This window comes from Xyrauchen texanus, chromosome 44 (assembly GCF_025860055.1).
Source record: "Xyrauchen texanus isolate HMW12.3.18 chromosome 44, RBS_HiC_50CHRs, whole genome shotgun sequence".
Classification (NCBI taxonomy): Eukaryota; Metazoa; Chordata; class Actinopteri; order Cypriniformes; family Catostomidae; genus Xyrauchen; species Xyrauchen texanus.
The window spans coordinates 1619585-1634945 of record NC_068319.1 but is presented as its reverse complement, the minus strand read 5'-3'; the positions used below and the strand labels follow the sequence as shown (position 1 = coordinate 1634945).

At 41.8% G+C, this 15361-nt stretch overlaps 1 protein-coding gene and 1 pseudogene across 1 annotated transcript in view; one reads left to right on the top strand and one right to left on the bottom strand.

Moving 5' to 3' along the window:
- The window catches only part of LOC127636436 (RNA polymerase-associated protein LEO1-like), a 283037-nt gene that overhangs the window by 33845 nt on the left and 233831 nt on the right, over positions 1-15361 (bottom strand). The window lies entirely within an intron of this gene.
- The window catches only part of LOC127636316 (WD repeat-containing protein 70-like), a 73499-nt pseudogene that overhangs the window by 16911 nt on the left and 41227 nt on the right, over positions 1-15361 (top strand).

Genomic DNA, 15361 nt, shown 5'->3' with positions numbered 1-15361 from the left:
CAATGTCTAGCGACATGTTTCAACATGCTATCAATGCCTAGTCATATCTGTACATCAGAACATCTCGCAGACATGGGGCTGGGTTCTTTCAACTTGGGGCAGTTGGTGGGGCATTGCAAAGGCAACGACCACTCACCTTTTCTTCAGGAAATGTACGTATCTATCTAGTCTTTAATAAAAAAATGTGTTCTGTAAAGAAAGTCATATTTCAAGCATTTCATCAAAACACATTAACACAGAAAAAGTGACATACTTCAGCTTCAAGTTAAAGTACTTTTCTCTATAATAAATAGAAATAAAATGTCATATAAACATCCAGTCAATAATGAGTCTGATGTTAAAGGAATATGCTGGGTTCTGGGACCAGCTCATAGGTGCGTTGAGCCACCTACCATATTGGGGTCGATTAGCGCCACCTATTGTAATGTCGTGAATATGCTAACGGCGAACACTTGCTACACTTTCTATGGTAAAGTGCCATTCGCCGTCGATTCGCCTCTCATAATCACGTCGCGTTTGGTGTGAAAAGGCCTGAGGTGCTTTTATAAAATGATAAGCTTCACATTTTCCCCCAAGTGAAGGAGTTCCAGTACCTCAGGGTCTTGTTCACGAGTGAGGGGACAATGGAGCGGGAGGTTGGCCGGAGTATCGGAGCAGCAGGGGCGGTATTGCACTCGCTCTATCGCACCATTGCACGTGGCTGAGCCGAAGTAAAAAAAAGCTCTCGATCTACCCGTCAATTTTCATTCCTACCCTCACCTATGGTTATGAAGACTGGGTCATGACTGAAAGAACTAGGTACAAGCGGCCGAAATGGGTTTCCTCAGAAGGGTAGCGGGCTTCTCCCTTAGAGATAGGGTGAAGGATCATCCGTGAGGAGCTCGGAGTAGAGCCGCTGCTCCTTTGTGTCGAAAAGAGCCAGTTGAGGTGGTTTGGGCATCTGGTAAGGATGCCCCCTGGGCGCCTCCCTAGGGAGGTGTTTCAGGCACGTCCAGCTGGGAGGAGGCCTCGGGGAAGACCCAGTCAGATTACATCTCCACACTGGCCTGGGAACGCCCCGGGGTCCCCCAGTCAGTTTGGGGCCTGACCCGACATCGGATAAGCGGTAGCTAGATGGATGGATAATCTTCACATGTCTGCCTTTAAAACCTCCAAATATGGGTCTCATTCACTTTCATTTTAAGTGCTTCACTGTTACTTTCTCTTTCATTAAATTAAATTAAAAACACTGTTATATGTGTTATATGTTATGTTCTTCCTCCATTTTTGTCCTGACTGAGAGTTTGTGTGTCTTAATGTCAAATATATGAGTGTTTGCAGTCTGTAACGACACGCTTGTAAAATTTGATATAGTGGTTGAACCTTTGCACCACATCCCTCAATTTGTTCCCCTAAGAGTTAGATTTTTAGCTGTGTTTTGGAGGTGTGTGTGTGTGTGTGTGTGTGTGTGTGTGTGTGTATGTCACTGTCACTTGTTCTGGTAACATCTACAAGAAAACCGTGTGTTTGAATGTTTGATCTGTGTTCACTGCAGGTACAGTTGTGGCTCTGTTTTATTAAGTTGTAATACAGATTCTGGAAATCATCCCATGGCAGATTGATGTGCATGTTTCTGGCTGTTTCTGAAGGGGTAATGGGGAGCAATTTAGTTCAGGAACAGCTGCAAATGGGAGCAGCCCCCTGGTGGGTCGTTATGTCAGCACGCCGGGGCCCCGAGAGACCGAGAACGTGGCCACATGTGCGTAGGGTGAGCCCTGTGATCGGCTAGTGTGGCCTGACTTTGCATTCACCTCTCGATCAAACTTCTTGTCTGAGGCTCCTCTGAGAGGCTTTCACGCACCAGAACGGAGGTTAACAGGGGACACAGAGAGTTCTAGATTGACTTGATTGTGAGGCGCGGTGCTTTGGTGCGATTAGCACAGGTCAGCGCTGTCTGAGAAGCATGCTAATGTACCCGGTCACTGTCGATTAAGCTGACAGCCCAATGAATATCTACGACACATGCGGCCCCTCTTGTGTCTAATGCAGGCCGTCCGTTCACGTCTCATGGGACAAATGAACGGTCAAGTTTGACCAGACTGACGTCTCGGCCTTCCTTTTAAAAATATGAATTGCAGAATTTATCGTCACATGTCTTGCCTTGTTTCTGCAACTTTTAAGCCCAGAGGAACCTTGGGTTAAAGAGTTCATTCATTGATTTAAATGAATAGCATTAGCCTTATTTACCTACTTCTGTGGAACACAAAATGGGATGTTTAGCAAAGTGTGACCAGCAAGAATAAAGGACCAAAAAGAACCATAAATGTAGCTTTTACAACTCAAAGTCTTCTGAAGTCATACAATAGATTTGTGTGAGGATAAGACCCATATTTATGCTAATAAATGGAAATGTTCTCCTCCACCATAACTCTTAAATGTGATTAACATTTGCCAACATTAAAATATGTCTAATGTCGATGCGTCATTACAGGTTTGAGACCAATGATGCCATTGAATGCCATTGGGTTTGCAGCGTGGCAAGTTTGATGTGGAAAATCTTCATTTGGGTTACACTTTTTGGCTGAACTATTCCTTTAAATACCTTTTATTTATTTCGTTAATTGGCTCAATGGTGAAGGTGTCTAGCGGGGTAGATTAGATGTTGACTACGAGAACTGATTGTTCTCTTACCGTGTTGAATGCAGGAGAAATGGGCTGGAGTAAAGACCCGAGCGACTTTGACTAGGGCCAAATTGTTATGGCCAGACCATCTCTAAAACGACAAGGCTTGTGGGGTGCTCCCGGGCAGTGGTGTTGAGTACCTACCGACAGTGGTCAGAGGAGGGACAAACCAGTGACAGGGTGTTGGGTGCCCAAGGCTCATCGATGCCTGAGGGTAACGAATGCTATCCCGTCTGGTCCGAACCAACAGAAGGTCTACTGTGGCACATTTCACCGGATTTATAATGATGGTTACGGGAGGAATGCGTCACAACACTGACCAGTGCGGCTACGTATCTCAATATGCAGCAGAGTGCCTATGATGGCCCCTGTCCACCGTCGATAGCACATAAAATGGGCACACGAGCAGCGGAGCTGGACCTTGGAGCAGTAGAAGAAGGTCGCCTGGTCCCGATGAGTCCCGTTTTCTTTTACGCCATGTACGTGTGCACTGTTTACTTGGGGAAGTAATGGCACCAGGATGCACAGCGGGAAGACGACAAGCCGACGGAGGGAGTGTGATGCTCTGGGGAATGTTCTGCTGGGAAACTCTGGGTCCTGCCATTCATGTGGACGTCAATGTGACATATGCAACCTACCTAAACATAGTAGCAGACCAGGTACACCCCTCTATGGCAATGGTGCTCCCTGATGGCAGTGGCCTCTTTCAGCAGGTGCCCTGCCACATTGCACACATTGTTCGGGAATGGTTTGAGGAACATGATGAAGAGTTCAAGGTGTTGCCTTGGCCTCCAAATTCCCCAGATCTCAATCCGATTGTGCATCTGTGGGATGTGCTTGACCAACAAGTCCGATCCACGGCGGCTCAACCTTGCAACTTACAGAACTTGAAGGATCTGCTGCTGAAGTCTTGGTGCCAGATACCACAGGACACCTTCAGGGGTCTTGTTGAGATCATGCCTCGGGGGGTCGGTGCTGCTTTGGCGGCACGCGGAAGACCAACAGCATATTAGGCAGATGGTCATAATGTTTTGTCATATCAGTATATATGTCTGTATGATCTGAACAGATCTCTCACAAAACAGATCATAATCTAAGAGAGACACTAACTCATAACCTAATTTATAAAATGTGCAGTTACTGCGTTTTGCCTTTGTAGGGCAGTAAAACATCAGTATACCAATGTAGAAATCTCAGCTTTGGAGCAAGAACTTTTCTACAAGAGCAACGCCGAGAGCTGCATGTCTGATTTAACTTGGTCTTGTTTGAGTTCTCAATGAAGTTCACAGATGGGAAATCGTTGTCATCATCAGTATAGCTCATTTTGTTTAAACACACCAGCACATTATCACCAAACCTCATGGTCATTTATTCCTCACAGCAGGTTAGCATTGAGCTTTGTGCTCTCTTTTATAATAGCACTGATCATCCGTTAAATATGAGCCCCACAACCTTGTTAAAGAAGACTAGTTATTCATCTGACCACCCACGTGTCTCCTATTGTTAGCCGACCTACTCTTTTAGTTCAGTATTTTGCAGGAAGAAATGTCCCCTGGCATTTAGTACCCTATAGAAGTATGTGATAGATCAGCTCTGAAAGATTGTTTTCTGTAGATATGTGTGGTTGAGTAATTTGATTAGGCCGTCTTGGGAGTGAAATGCTCTTTCACACCGAGCTGTACAGTTTTTAATAGATATCAGGACTGAAAGAACATTAATAGCGAGAGCACTATAGTTTTTCATGAGTTACACCATGTTCCCATGACCTCTCGAGTACTCTTTCTTCTTTAACAAAAATTGCAAATGTTTTGTACTAAATCGACATGCTGTGAATTTAGTTTCTAGTGAATGTTAGCAGTAAAGGTTGCCTGCTTCAAGGAATATTCCAGGTTCAATACAAGTTAAGCTCAATCGACAGCATTTGTGGCATAATGTTGATTACCACAAACATTTATTTTGATCCGTCCGTCCGTCCGTCCGTACATTATCTGGTGAACTATAGGTGGTGCTGTCTCAAAGCTCCTCAGGACATGATGTCGATGATGCATTCCAATTTTCTGTTAATTCTGACAATGCTTTTAAAAGATGTATCACTTTTTAATAACATTAAATATGGTGCAAAGACAGTATGGCTGACATGGAAAGAATATTGCAATCCTCATGACTCAAGGAGTCCAAGGACACCAACCTCATGATTTTAGGACGTACGGTTCAAAAGTTATGGGCATCACATCTTTTGACCCATAGGTGGTGCTGTCTCCAAACTTTGCATGTACCCTCAGATCATGGTCCTAATAAAGCACACCAAATTTTGTTTCGATAGGACAATGTATTGCTGAGATACAGCGTCAAATCCATTTTCACATTGACCTCGTTAACTTTGCGATGACGTAACTTTTAAACAAAGGCGAAAATCTAAATTCTGTGTTCTTGCTTGGTCTGGTTTGGACAAATCGGACAAAGTTTGAAGGACGTGAAACTTCGGTGCTTGGCCCCTAAATATACAAGCAGGGTTGGGTGTAATCTGTCTAAAAGTAATCAGTTACTGTAATCTAATTATTAACACTAGTTCAGATTAGTGATCAGATTACAGTTACTGACTTTCAAGATAGTGATTCACATTTAAGTACATTTCTTGGGTTACATATATTTCTAAAATAATAATATTTATGTAGAATACATTTAAAACCTCAGTTATGCTCGCATGTACAGCTGTTTGTGTTTCTGGGACCGCCGGACGAGGAAATATAGACAATATTTGGAATTTGTTGAGCGGACAAACAAAGTTTTTTGTGAAAATTTGTTTTAGAAAGTAACTTTCTGTTCTATTAAAGTAATTGTATTGTGATTTACTCTTCCCATGAAGTAATCAGTAAAGTAATCCAATTAAAAAATTGTAATGGATTACTATTTTTGAGTCACTTACCCAACACTGGATACAAATATAGAAAATTGTGTTTTTAGTTTGTCCCAGCAGTATTAAACATTCAAGCAAATATTTAGAAATTGAAATAAGTAACGAAATGCAGGGACGGATTATGACTTGCCCCGGGGCCAATTATCTCTGAGGGCCCCCCTCCAAATGTTGTTGACCTTGTTGGTTTTTGTTTTCATTGTTGATGGGTTTTCGAGCGGGGGGACCGCCAAACTGGATCGCGTTACCTTAAAGTTCAGCCCCCCCAACACCGGGTAGTCAAGGGCCCCTGGGCACTGGCCCCATTGGTCCGGTTGGTAATCCATCCCTGACGAGTGTCAAGATGAGTATTTTTGAAGTGAATTTGATTTAAATTTGACTTCATTTAATATATCTGCATTACCGCAACTCTGCGAGCACTCGAGACGGGTATTTAGTGTGTGGTGGTGTAGTGGCCTAAACCACATAACTGGTAAACTGTTAATCAGAAGGTCGCAGGTTCGATCCCCACAGCCACCACCATTGTGTCCTTGAGTAAGACACTTAACTCCAGGTTGCTCCGGGGGGATTGTCCCTGTAATAAGTGCACTGTAAGTCACTTTGGATAAAAGCATCTGCCAAATGCATAAATGCAAATGTAAATGTACATTTAAAGTTCAGCTTTATTCAAATGAAGATGTCGATTAATCGTGTAAGTTGTTTTTTAACCAGCCTCACTTCTTAGACAACATCTGCAGTTTGCGCACCATCTGGAGCACCTCTCGATCACATTGTTCTTTCACCCCATGAAAATCCTCGTGAGTTTTTTTGTGTGTGCAGCTGAATGCCGTAGATTCCCATCATGCCATGCTGGAATGAGAGCCGGTTTCTAGCTCCGTTCTAAAGCTCTGACTGACTATCAGCTGTGGAGATCTACCAGCTGTTCCAGCTTCCATTCTGTCTTGTGAGAATTCGCCAACACAGATTGAGAAAATAATGCTATTATATTGTCTCTTTTTGTGTGAAGAGTTAACACTGGTCTTGCCATGCTGCAAAAGACATATGTAGTCTTGGAGAAGGATTGAGAAAAATGCCATGTGCTCGGGATCTTTCCTAAATTGCTGAATCTTATCTGAGTTAATGAACCTCCGGGGTTTTGGCCAAAACCTCTCTAGATTTGCTAGAAGGATTTGGCTGCTGAAACGACTCTTTCCTGCGCTTGAATAACTCACTAATGTTTTTGCATTACAAAATATTTCTGAAGGTGTTTCTTAAACTCTGGGCACTTTTGGCCCTGTGGACTTGATATATAATATATAAACTTCTTTAGAATGCACCTCTAAAACTCAAACACTCATTTGTTTGATTTTGTCCGCTATGATGTCCATTTACAATTCGAAAAAAAATTCCTAAATGAACATATTTCTGTCCACTTCAAATTTCCATTTTTATCATTTTATTTATCCTAAATAAACACAATTAAATAGTTTTATAATATATTATGTAATACTAAATAATAATATTACATTTATGCATTAGCATTTGTTTGTATAAATAATATACACAACACAATTATGTTATTTATTTATTAATAATAAATGTTAAAATTCGAGTTTTACAATTACAGCTTGATTTAAAATACATACCAAAAAAATTATAATCTGTTCTGTATTACCTTGATTTGTTTTCTGTGTTTATTAACACATTGCATCATATTTCAGATATAAAAAAATACACTGACTTTTGGTGGAACTTAGTAGTTTTAGTAGTTGCTGGTTGTGGTGGAAATGACACCGCAATTGAAGGTTGGTCTTAATTTGTTGTATGATAAATATTATATTGATGTATGTGATTGATATTATATATATTGTGTGAAAAATCCATTTTATTTTGTGCATTTTCGCTCTGTTCATTTAGGCTATCTAAGCTTTCCAGGTTTGAAAACTTTTTAGTTTCATAACATCATCGTAGAGGGTTTTCAAAAGTCTACATTTTCAGTGTCTTCCAGTTTGGATGAGAGCCACAAACGTAGTGAAATTAATGTATTTTTAAACTATAATGTATTAGTGTGGGCGTGGCATTATATTATCATCTGGGGAAAAAACATTAAAGAAATATTCTGGGTTCAATGCAAGTTAAGCTCAATCGACAGCATTTGTGGCATAATGTTGATCACCACAAAATATTATTTTGACTCCTCCCTCTTCTTGAAAAAAAGCAATTACAGTGAGACACTTACAATGGAAGTCAATGGGGCCAATTTTTGAAGGGGTTAAATGAAGAAATAATTCACTCTCTGTTGAATCTGATTAGCCAAACAATCTTTGGTTTGTAAGTTTCACATGTTTATGGCACCATCTAGTGGATATTTGTGAAATAAAAGTGGTTTCAATGTTTATATCGATGTATTTAAAATCAAAAGTGACTCTTATGTTGGGATAAATGACAGCTGAGTTTAATAAAGTAAAATTGAATGTAATAATTATTTTGTTACTGATATTTTAAAATGAGTATTTGCTGAATATAAGCAACTTGTGCTTGGTTAAAATTGTGTATATTATTTTATTGATCGATCCAATACCGCCTCCGATACTGAAGCTTTTAGACGGTCTGACGAGCCCGATCCAGATCCTATACTGTGTGTTAGTCATATTCGTTAAGCTCCAAAAATGACATAAAAGAACCATAAAAACACCATTAAAGTAGTTCATATGACTTGTGCATTTTATTCAAAGCCACTTGAAGACGTGTGATAGCTCTGTGAATCACAAAAGGCTGTGTTTAATAAGTAAATATATAGTATGCGCAGCACCAGCGCGTTAGTGAATGGAGCTGCTCTGTTTACACAAACTCACGCACATGCTGGTGATGCACTCGCGGCTATTTTTAGCCTTCACAACGGTGGGCTAATATTTGAGCGCTACTCAAGAACAGCATCTCAGATGTAGATCCTCAATAGTTCGATTCACTTATAATATGCATTTAGAACGGCACCGGAGGTGCATTTTGCCCCAGCTAGTCCTAGGCTGTTCGCCCAATCGGAGCAAAAACACTGCAGTAGGGGGCATGGCCACTTTGACTAAAATGGTTATAACTCTTGAACGGAATGAGATATTATCACCAAATTTGGTACACATATGTATGGGGTCTTTCTGAGGACAACCCCCCAAAAATTCATCTGTACCTCTTGGTGCTGTTATAATAATAAAAGATCTAAAAATGGCTCTAACTATGGATTCATTGGTCCGACAACTTGAAATTTAGCATGTAGCGTCTTTGTTAATGTTTCCATATAGGTCTATGAGGAGAGTCGCATATCTTGATGAACATGGCCGCCATCGACCAATCAAATTTCATCAGCTATTTGAACTATTCTTAGGCCGTTTGCCCAATCAGAACCAAACCAGTGCAGAAAGGTTCTCTGGAGTCCTATTAGCAATAATTATATATTTATTTTTTTATTTCGATTAATTGTAGCAAAGGTTCGCCATAACGTAAGTAGTGAACGTGGCCACATTTACAAAAAATTTTATAACCCTTGAACAGAAAGAGATATTATCACCATATTTTAGCCACTTATGTAGGAGGTCAATCTCAGGACACATGAAAAATATTGTGCACCTCCGGCAATATAACAGTCAGGAATGTTAAAAATGCCACATCTCTCTGCCTAACCTGATGGTCCTAAAAATGTAGACACTTTATTGTTGTTTTTTAGTGCATATGGACTGTTTAATTAATGCTTAATATCAGGCGCAAATGTACGCTTGAACCCCGTTAATTGCTGCTTGCAGCTGTATTTCATATTGTATTTAATACATTTCAAACCTTATTTATAGACCAAGGAGAGGAAGTTGTCATGGCCATACTCTCAAACATTTGGGATCTCTGAAAAGTCCAGGGAGTCCTCTGATAATACTCCAAGATTTACCACTGTAGCGAATGTATGGGTTAAAAAATACTTGAATAACAAACGTCCTAAACTCAAAGGCATTGCTGGGCCTAATGTATCAAATCAGAATCAGCTCTATTGCCAAGTATGCTTACACATACAAGGAATTTGTTTTGGTGACAGGAGCTTCCAGTGCACAACAATACAAAACAGCAACAAGACAAAGATAATAATACAAAATAGTTAAAATCTGAATAAAAAAATATTAAAAATTGAATAGATAATAAAGTGTATATATATACACATACACAAGTAGTGCAAATCTACAAATCTGTTATAATACAAGGGAATGTAATGGCAGAAGTGGTTGGATGTGTTGGATAAATATAAAAAGACTAAACTGTGTATTGCACATAATTATTGCTCAATGGGGTAGTTTTAACTGTTCATGAGATGGATAGCCTGAGGGAAAAAACTGTTCCTGTGCCTGACTGTTCTGGTGCTCGGAGCTCTGAAGCGTCGGCCAGAAGGCAACCGTTAAAAAGGGTAGTGGACAGGGTGAGTGGGATCCAGAGTGATTTTTCCAGCCCTTTTCCTCACTCTGGAAGTGTACAGTTCTTGAAGGGAGGGCAGGGGGCAACCAATAATCCTCTGAGCAGACCGAACTGTCCTTTGTAGTCTTCTGATATCTTATTGCGTAGCTGAACCAAACCAGACAGTTATTGAAGTGCAGAGGACAGACTCGATGACCGCTGAGTTGAAGTGTATCAGCAGCGCCTGCGGCAGGTCAGCTGGTGAATGAAGTACAAACTCTGATGGGCTTTTTTCAAAACTGAGTCTATGTGGGTCTCCCACTTCAGGTTCTGTGAGATGGTAGTGCCCAGGAACCTGAATGGCTCCACTGCTGCCAGTGTGCTGTTCAGAATGGTGAGGGGGGGGGGTCTGTGTTGGGGTGTTCCTCCTAAAGTCCACAATCATCTCCACCGTTTTGAGCCAGTTCAGCTCAAGGTTGTTATGACTGCACCAGACAGCCAGCCGTTCAGCCTCCCTTCTGTATGCAGACTCATCATAATCTCGGATGCAAACTTCATGTGCTTGACAGAGGGGTCCTTGGCGATGCTGTCATTGGTGTAGAGGCAGAGGAGGAGTGGGGGAGCACACATCCCTGGGGGGCACCAGGTGGTGATTGTACAGGTGCTGGAAGTGAGCAGCTAGTCTCACTAGCTGCTGACTGTCCATCAGAAAGCTGGTGATCCGCTGACAGATAGAAGTGGGAACAGAGAGCTGGTGTTGTTTATTCTGGAGTATTGCTGGGATGATGCTGTTGAAAGCCCACAAAAGGGACCCTTGCATATGTCCCTGGTCTGTTTAGATGTTGCAGGATTAGATGCAATCCCATGTTGACTGCATCATCCACAGACCTGTTTGCTCAATAGGTAAACTGCAGGATCTAGAAAGGGTCCTGATGTCCTTCAGGTGGGCCAACACCAGTCTCTCAAATGATTTCATGACCACAGATGTCAGGGCGACAGGTCTGTAGTCGTTTAAGTCCTGTGATTTTTGGTTTCTTTGGGACAGGAATGATGATTGAGCGTTTGAAGAAGCATGGGACTTCAGACTGATCCAATGTTCTATTGAAGATCTGTGTGAAGATGGGGGCTAGCTTGTTAGCACAGGATCTAAGACACATGGGTGAAACTGCATCTGGGCCTGCAGCTTTCCTCGTCTTTTGTTTCTGAAAGACATGGCACGCCTCTATATGTGGCACACAAAATATGGTTATAGTTTATTTAGTGTCATAAAATTATAATTTTCTGACCATTCTTTCATGTGTTCATGTGCTTTACAGGGTTAAATTGTTGTTTGCACAGTCGTCACAGTAACAAAGTTACTAAAAATGGCTATAACTTTACACAATAGGTTAGTAAGGGATTTTATCACACTAAACTCATATTCACACACACATTGTTTTCGTCTTGTGGCTAAACTTTTAACGTTTATGGATTGGCCCCATTCACTTCCATTGTAAATATTTTTAATGGTAATCATTAATGCAACAAATGCTGTCAATTGAGCTTAATTTGTATTGAACCCGGAATGTTACTTTAATGTTTAGATTACATAATTAACTTTGAAAAATGCCCTTTTCATCGGTTAGTATCGAAAGTCTGGGTCTGGGACAAGAGTAAAGCAACAAAATCTAGACGTATATGGCATTTGAAAACTGTCATCTTTTGGGACGTAAAAGTGTTTATAGTAGAAGAAGAAACTATTCAACAGTATTTTAATAGATTTGCACAAAGCAAGAATGTACCTAATATGGGTCTACCCGCTTCTTCACAGATAAAACAGTGTTTGGTTGAAATCCGTATGACCTGTGGGCAAGTCAGGGCATTGAATTGGATATGTATCGAGTTCACATACAGTCCAGTGAATCTAAAACTCTGTTTCTTCTTACAGAGGAAGTCTTCCATGTCTCCGTCTCAAACCTTCACACCGTGAATACTTGAATGAATGGCTCGGCTAGACCACATGTTGTTTTGTCGACCGCCTTGACTATTAAGATGGTTTTAAATTAAGCGTTTGAGTTTATCTTGTTTAATTGGTCCAAGCCTTTTAAAAGCTCATACGTTAAACCTCTTTACAATCTGTGATCAGAGGACGTGCCCATACAGCTGTCGGCCCACCCAGATTCATTTGTTGCTTTCACCTTCGAAGCTCTCTTGGCCCCTGAAATAAAACAAGTTCAGCTCTTCATTATCACTGAGGTGTTAACACACATACACACACACACACTCACACTCACACAGGGGCCTCACAGCGTTTTGATCAACTTCTTTTTTTATAATGTCCACCTTTTCCATCCGTCTCTTGTGTCTCCAAACACATCCCACAGTGAGATACAATCTGATTGGGTGGGTGTTGTGAGACGAAGAGACCCTTGGCAGGACCGAACCAATGGGTTTCTGTGCAAACAGCACTTCTAGGGGCTGGTACGTGTAAACATTGCTCACTATATTTTCATCTGTGAGTATTACAAATAGGCTGGTTGTATTTTGCTCTTTGAGAACTTTCCAACAACATATGACACATGACTGTTTGATGAGATTGATGTTTTGACTGATTGAAATAATATGGACAGTGCACAATTATTTTTTGAATAAATGATCAAAATGAAACGCTTCTGATTTATCTGCGAATATCAAAGCACTTGTTCGGTTTTGGTCATAATGTCTACATGCATTGGAAAGTGGAGCTTCTAAGCTTTCAAACGACACCTATTTTGTGTTGGTCAAGACTGCAGTTATTCATATTTTGACTTTTTTTTGCTAGGCCTGCCGGCGGGAGTTTAACGGGTTAAAAAGGAGCCTTTTGCGGTTTAGTAACTGCATACGAATGTTTCGCGATTTCAATCTTATTTCAATCAATCGTGCAGCCAAAGTGTTTTAAATGGCTTTCCCTCATCACGTAAGCGCTGCTTTCAAAACTGTCATTACTGTAATGCATGATTACCGAATTAATTTGATAACAACAATAATTACATTTACATTTATTCATTTGGCGATTTACAAAAGAGGAAAACATCAGCGAATCATCTTAAGGAGACAGTGGTACGAAAAGTGCCATACTACAAAGTTTCACTATCATCAGAATAGTATTAAAAACAGATTTAAGTGCAACAAGTGACCGGTTAAGTACTTTTGGAAAAGATGTGTTTTTAGCTGTTTTTTGAAGATAGAGAGTGAGTCAGCTTAACGGATTGAGTTGGGAAGGTCATTCCACCACCGTGGTATCATGAAACTGAAAGTCCGGGAAAGTGTTTTGGTGCCTCTTTGTTTTGGTACAACAAGGCGACGTTCCTTAGCCGACCGCAGGCTTCTGGTGGGAACGTAGCTCTGCATAAATGTTTTTAGGTATGCTGGAGCAGACCCCAGTGACTGTTTTGTATGCCAGCATCAGGGCCTTGAATTTCATGGGCCAACCCTTCTACATTCTGTGGCCGTTATTATCTAGAGTTTTTACAAAGTGCACCGCCTCCCAGGTCATTGCACGATCTAAACTGGAAAACAGACTTGTAGTGACTGAAAATGTTCTGATGTCTGGACTCTGACTGCTGGGTTTATGATTATACATACAAATGGTTTGATATACAGGAAAATAAGAAGTTCAAATGTCATGTTTACTATGCAAATGTAATGTCTGGATCACTGGAATTGTATTGAACTTGCAAACTTGGCTTTATTTCCTGGTTGGACTGGTGCACACCTTGAGAGGCTGGGCGGTGCCATTTTTGTGTGCAGTATGCATCAGACAACCGTGTGCGTGCCTTCTGAGGCTTGGACGAAGATCTGCTCTTTAACTGAGACTAAAACACAGTGCATTAAGAGCTTGTCTGTTCTTTTAAAAGATGGCTGTGGTTACATTTAAACCTCTTGTGTACCTTGTAACAAAGGTTTGTCATTTCTGGGCAATGGAGGAGTCAGGAGGCAGTGAACTGTCAACGTGAGTGTTTTATTACTCCTTCAGCATCACAAAACTTTAACAAAAAAAGAGCTCTTAGTGGCCGAGTCTTTGAGGGGTCACTGTGTAATATGATGGGCACATGCCGCCAACACCCTTTGCTGTCTCTCTCTGCCCCTCTGACACCTTCGTGCCTGTTTCAGGTCTCCCTCCGCCATCGCTATAACAAGAAACAGGTGTTCGAGATAATGACCGCCCAGGTGACGAGCCTCACCGCTCTCTCTTTCCCGCTGACTCCATCCGTCAGCTTGTCCACACCTTCATTTTAACGTCTTCTGAGCCTGCAGTCCTGCAAACATTGAGTTTCCTCTGTGTTGTTTTGTATCGGACACAGTCGGATGGCCAGCGTGGCGAGAATCTGTTTGTTATCTGGGAATCACATTACAGCTCTCTTCTCTATCTTCTCTAGATATGCATGTGGCTATGTGCTGTGATGTCCCTCTCAACGGCTGTAATGTGTTCTGCACATGTAGGGAAGGGAATGGGAATTTCATGGGTCCTTTAGATATGCCTGTCAGGCTGATCTACTGTTCTTCTGCATTTCTCTGTTTTTATGACACAGGGGCGGCTGTGGCTCTGGCGGTAGAGCGGGTTGGCTGCCAATCGCAGGGTTGGCGTTTTGATTTCCAGCCCACATGACTCCACATGCCGAAGTGTCCTTGGGCAAGACACTGAACCCCAAGTTGCTCCCAATGGCAGGCTAGCGCCTTGCATGGCAGCTCTGGATTTTACATAGCAACTGGCCCAGAAGTTGAGCGGCAGGGGGCGGCATATCGCGGCGCCGTTTTGTGGTCCGTTTCGCATACCGCGCCGGCTCATTTTAGCTTATCGCAGCCCATTTCGCGGCCGATCCACTGGCCCGCTCTGTTCTCCCGATGGCCAGTCCTCCCCTGATCGGTCCCAAAGTGCGTTGGCCCTCCGGGAAAATGCCCAGTGTGCCAGAATACCAGTCCAGCCCTGGATGTTGGTATATTTTGGATTTTGTTATTCTATTAATTGGACAATTACGATAAAGGCCAAATATTGTCAAATTCATTGGCCTGGTCAATATATTGGTCTGTCACTATCGCAAGTCTATATCTACAGTATCGCCAAACTCTCATTACCGTGATGCGTCCGGACATTTTACTTTTACAATTCCCATTGTTTTCACTGATTATATATATATACACACACACACTGGCGGCCAATGGTTTGGAATAATGTACAGATTTGGAAAAGAACTCTGAAAAGAAGCACAAGTCCGTGTTTAAGCCACGATCGCAGCAGGGTAAGAAAGTGACGCCCACCTGCTGTACGTACAGCCGAGACGGCAAACTCATCGCCGCGGGCTGCCAGGACGGAAGCATCCAGATCTGGGACAGGAACTTAAGCGTAAGTTTGTCTTGTATACA